We start from the raw sequence: 6,000 nt of genomic DNA, 5'->3' as shown, positions 1-6,000 counted from the left end.
CTCTGTGGGTCCTTCATCTTAAGTGACTCCTGGCTGTCCTCTTGGTTGTCATCCTGCAATAAGGGTTTGTATTACAGGTTGTCATCCTGCAATAAAGGTCTGTACCCCTTCCATGTGGGATGTGACCAGTATAAAGGAGAGCAAGACACTCTGCTTCATTCTTTGCCCTGGATTTCTAATCATGCAACTTGAGGCTCCTTTTGCAGCTTTAATTTACATTTCATTGCTGATTCATCCTGAGTTTTCACCCTATGGAGATCTCACAAAACAGGTCCTCCATGAGCTCTGGATGTAATCCCAAGATGAATCCTTGCTATACCACTTCCTGTGAAAATTCAGACAGCTTACCTGTCTTTTTAAGGTCTGTTTCCTTGATTCTTCCAAAAGCAATAAAAATAATACTTAATTTAAAAGGTTGTTATGAAAATTAAATTAATTAATACACTAGGTGCTAACCTGGTACATGGAATGTTGTAAAGCTCAATAACTATTAACTGTAGTAATAATTATTATAAATGTCCACCCTCCCTCCTGCCTAAAAGCAAATCTGATCTCTGCACTTTTCCATTTCCTCTACCTGTTGCACACCCAAATACACACACACACACACACACACGCGCGCGCGATCTGCCACTGGAAGTCACTGTCCTAAAGCAAAAGGCCCAGCCTTAGCAGCTCCACATTCCATTTACTCCAGTCTATCTATGTGAACTTGGACTCAACTTCTAATTCTAGCTTCTTTTTCTGTAAAATGGAAACCATAATTGTGCACTCAAATAACTCATAATTCTTATCAAAAGAATTATGTAAGGCAGAAATGTAAAGAAGCTCCATATTTATTGATATATTATTTTCATTCCCTTCATAAAGTACATGGTTGATTTTTTAAAAATAAATGGTAACTTTATACTAATCTGTGTTAAGACATCTATTATCATTATTAGATTAACAATGGTCTAAACAGTTTCACTAGGTCAGTCTTCACATTTTTTTCTCCTGGTCATTTATCTGCTCATGAGTTTTAAAAATCTATTCATAGTAAAATGAAAATAGAAACCCTATACTCCCTAATCAATTACAGATTTTCTTTTTATTAAGAATGAATATGCACCAACTGGCTGCACTATACACATGTGGAGGGCAGAATCAAAGAAATATAATTTGAAATGTGTATAATATCACATCTATTAACACATTGGGGAAATGACCTACATACTTAATCTTAAATGTTAATGTCCTGAGACAGTTACACGGCCTATCAAAGAAACCTAGAAAACCATCATGGAACAAACTTGCAGTTTTGATGGTAATTCTCTTTAACAGCATTCTCTGCTGGCCCTGGAGGAGACACGATATTAGGGAACTGAAAAATGATTCATCACTTAACTTTAATGTGAAAGGGGTTGGGTGATCATACCAATTAATACCCCTGTATTTTACAGGGGAAAAACTCTTGGAGGGAAAAAGACATCCCAAGTCACTCCAGTAATTGGCACAGCCTGAGCATCCCAGGTAGGTCTTCTCATCTTTGGTGTTATTAAACAGCAGGAACTAGGGGTAGTAAGAAAGGGAAACAGGCCACAGGAATAATAGATATTTGCACATATCTGGTTTTTAATCCTCATCCTAGACTGTGGTCCCTGCCTCCTAAGTACGTGGGACTTGAGGAAGGACCCCTGGAACAGAAAAGATAATAAAAGACCCATGGTGTCGTTCTTCAGGGTTATGTGGTTAGGAACACAAAACTGGTTGGCCAGATTAACAGTTTCTGTGAATAGTTTCTGAGGTCAAGGAAGCCTTCCCCTCCCTCCCCCTCTCCACCCCACCGAGCACTTCACACTCTTGCGGAGCCTGCTGCCCTGTAGTAACCCCGAGGCAGGCTGCAGCCTCCGCTATCTTCAACGTAGCTATTTCGGATGAGTAAAACACAGAAAATGTTCTCCTTTTCATTTCAAACCTGGTTGTTAGGACCGGGCCCCTCCCTGACAGAAAGGAACAGCAACTTTATGCCCCAGTGGCTTTTCCATTGGGGGTGTGTTCCGTTCAGAAGCTGAAGCTCCTTTCTTAACCGCCTTTTGGGAGCAGATACGTGTGTGAGGGTGGTGGGGGGAGGCGATGGCAGAGCTGAATCTGGACCAGCTGTGGGGATAACGCGAGTGTGAAGACCACAGATGGGAGAAGAGGGACTGAGGAGAGACTGGAGCAGAGGGGATGTATGGGGGGGGGGAGGGGTTAAGCTCAGGGGATTCGGATTCCGGTCATCCTGCCAAACCTAAGACTATGCTAGCACAGCTAGACCCAGAAACTAGAGCCCATTGTCAAAACCCACCAAACGGAAACTACCAAAAAACAAATGCTCAGCACGCCCAGCCGCAGCCGGGAGCTGGCTGTGCGCACGCGCGCCGGGCTCCGCGTCTGCCCTGGAGTTACCCCGAGCCGCCAGCCGGCTAACTGGGTGAAAGGTAACTAGCAGGCGCTGCACCCGGCGACGCAGGTGCGCATGCGCAGTCAGGCGGACGAGTCCCACCCTGACTTTCTTCAAGTCAGCAAATCGTTCCGCTGTGAGTGTTGTGGGGTCAGTGCAGGAGGCTACGTGTCAGGGGCATCGTAGCCGACTTGGAAAATTCATGTCTTTCAATTGTCCATAAGGAAAGTGAGATCCTGGAACGGAGCGAAGGAGAGAACCACTGACTGAATGACGATTTTGTGCCCCGCGTGATGCTGGGCATCTCACTGTGCTATTTTAATTCTCGAAATCCTTTGAGGAGGCACTGACCTCCCACTTACGAAAGAGAGCAGACTCAGCGAGATCATGTAACTTGCCTAAAATCATCTAATCCATATAGGGCGGTTACTGATAAAGGTTACTGATTCGAAGTGCTACTATTGTTGTTGTTATTATTATTATTATTGCTAGTAGCCAGGACTTGTAGTTTGTAGTGCATTTTACAAGGCCGCGCTATCCTTACCACAGTTTCCTTTTCGCAGCTGGGGAAAAATGTTCTGGGATTCCACAGAGACTAGCAGGATTGAGAATTTTATATACCATTTTAGAGGAATAAAAACTCAAGGTCAGGTTCCCCCACCCATTCTTCATTCCTCAGACCTATGGAAAATAATGAGTGCTTCAAGTTTTGGGGTTGAATGACCCAGGCCAGAGAAAGACAAAAATGTTCTCATGGCTGGAGGTGTCTTTTAATTGCAAATTTTCATTACAGATTTACAAACTGATGTTCCCTTCCAAGAGCAAGTGGAGCTATTCAATGAGAGCAGGGACAGAACGCACTGCCCATGGTTTGTTGAACCTGGAGATTGTTGGGTGTGTTTATAACTGAAAGAACACATTTTCAAACCCACTACCCCGAAGAGAGCCACATTTATGTCTGGTAATGGGTGACTGCTTTCTTGTGACTTACCCCCTTGAGGTTTCTTGCATTCATTTAAGCAAACATACTTTACTCACTTTGCTATGCACATAACTGCAAAACAGGATGGGGGCTTCAAAAGGCAGGAATACCTTGCTTTCCTGAAAATTCCATTCTAAGTCCTAGATATCTGGGAGTTTTACACACCACCATGTACCTAGAGACCACAGGGTTTCCTGAAGCAACAGATGCATCATCCAGGGATAGGCATGGGACCAAATCATACTTCTTCCTCCCCCCGGAGCCCCTTGGTGCCCCAGCTATTCCTCAAAATCACACAAACAAGAGCAGCTCTACTCCTCTCCCAAGGAAGTCTTGGAAACAGACAGCTACCAAAATGGAAATGCAAGGGAAGCAGAAAAAACTGTAAAGCAACTGGTCAGCCCCCTCCCACACTCATCTCTTTCCAAGAACCCCCACCCCTGAGTGTCCAGTCAGGGAATTGGAATGTCATTGCCTTGTGCCCAAAAACTGTGTTGCTGTTCAGGCTGATAAAGACAAAGGCTGCAATTGGACTATCTTTTGCCCTAACATAACCCGGCTTTGCAGCCTTTCTGAGGTGACCGGCGGAGATCATGTGCTACCCGATGCTGTTGAGATGCCTCTGTGTGCTGCGTGCTTGATGGCGTTGGCAGAAAGAAAGCTGCTTGGGGATTTACATCATCACCCTGTTGAAAATCTCTTGAGCTGAGAACTTTGCCCACACTGGATTCTGCTAGACACTTTTACTTGAATTCCTATGTAATTCTTCATAGCTTTGTGCAGTTAAGCAGTGTGACTCCTATTTTCCAGAGCATAAAACTGAGGCTTGTGAGGTGAGTGATTTCCCCACATCATGTAACTAATAAGGGATGACTGAAACTCAACCCCTTTTGTTACTCTTTGCTCTAGAACCCAACACTCCTAAGGGGCAAGTACGTGGTGCTGGTTGAGAAAACTACCCATACTTCTCATAAGTATTCCACAGATATCTCAATAAAAATGCAGGACAGGGCCCTCCCTGGTGGCGCAGAGGGTTAAAGCACTGCACTAAGAAGCTTAAGCCACTTTCGCATGAGTTCGATCCCCGCCTGCCCCGGAGGTGACCACATGGCGTGGCAGACCTCTCCTGACCCGCCCACTGCTCCCCTCAGCAGTGTACTTCGTTGATCTGCCTGTTCTGCTCCCCACTCTGTCTCTGGTGAATCCTCTCACCCTCCACATCTCTGGCCTGTACCCCAGTTCTGTATGAATAAATAAATAAATCTTTAAAAAAAATGCAGGACAAATGAAATCCCATGCCTTACACACAGATAATGAGTGACTTAAAGGAATGAGTGAATGGATATATGGAGGTTAAGAATGAGATGGGATTCAGTGCCTAGAATTGCCTCTCATGATGCTTCATAGATGATATTTGTGTTGCTACCTTCTAGCAAAAGGAAACACCTATAATAACTCTCTATTTCCCAATGAATTAATAAAGAAAGAAGTATAAATCAAAGTATAAGGAATGGAATACGTTTAATGTGAGGTGCAAACTCTTTAGGAAAATAATTTCACAGCCTCAGACTTACAAGTAAAGTTTATAGTCTTGTTGGAATCTGAAACTCTTCTTGTTGAATTGTTGGTGAAAGGTTTACTGGCCCCAGAGGTTATCAGTAGATATATGGAAAGTGGATACAGTCAAGCCTCAGTCCACAGTCCTTTTCCAGTTGAATTGCCTCTCATGGTGCTTCATAGGTGAGATTTGTGTTGCTAGTTTCTATCAGTAGGAAAGTGTTTTCATGCTGTTCAGTAAGAGATAATACTCTTTGTGAAGCACTACATAGGTTACAAAGTGCATAAGATATGGTCCTCATGCCCAAGTGGAAAAAACGAGATGAGGAGCAAAAGGTCCCAGGTTTGAGTTCCTGTTCTTTACCAGGCATGCACTTCAGCACATTAAACTCAGCAAACCTTGGCTCTCCCATATGTGGGTACAAAATTACCAAACAGGGTAATTTTAATAATTCAGCAATATTTAAAATTAATAATTTAATAAAATAAAAATAACATATATTTAAAAAGGAAGACTTGTTAAGTGGCAAATGCTATTCCTTTTATTTTATTCAGAAACAATAGGGGGAGTGTTTCCCCAGGCATCAAGCCCAGCCCTCTCCAGGGCAGAAGGTTGGAAGGTTTGCACACACTACAGGCCCCAACCTTTTGGGGCTTTTCCATGCTGGAGGATTTACAGAGAGCATGGAGGAGCAGTTTTACTGCTGAGAAGCAGTGTTGGAGCTAGTTGCCTCTTGGACCTGTCAATGTCTTCCCTACTGAGATGAGATGTATCACTTGAATCTGGTGACTACCAAAGGAAGGAGCCCCCAAGAGCAACTGAATCCCATGAGAACTGTGCTGCCTTACCATGTTCACTGTGCCCTGCCCTACTCACAGCAGCCTGAATTCAGGACAGCCAGCATTTAGTGAGTATAACACCAGATAGCAGGCATGAAAACTTTTGAGCAGGCCTGCTACAAATCTGCAATATATAAACACAGAATGACCTGAGGGTTTAAGAGGGAGGAACTAGCACAGTGAGAAATGCCCAGTG

At 43.8% G+C, this 6,000-nt stretch overlaps 1 pseudogene; it reads left to right on the top strand.

Moving 5' to 3' along the window:
• The first annotated feature begins 2,353 nt into the window (after positions 1–2,353).
• LOC101637597 overlaps positions 2,354–6,000 on the top strand; it is a 105,808-nt pseudogene continuing 102,161 nt past the window's right edge.

The sequence above is a fragment of the Condylura cristata genome, unplaced genomic scaffold, assembly GCF_000260355.1.
Source record: "Condylura cristata isolate star-nosed mole 26May11 unplaced genomic scaffold, ConCri1.0 scaffold00006, whole genome shotgun sequence".
Lineage (NCBI taxonomy): Eukaryota > Metazoa > Chordata > Mammalia > Eulipotyphla > Talpidae > Condylura > Condylura cristata.
The sequence above is the reverse complement of the archived record's forward strand: the minus strand, read 5'-3'. Positions and strand labels throughout refer to the sequence as shown.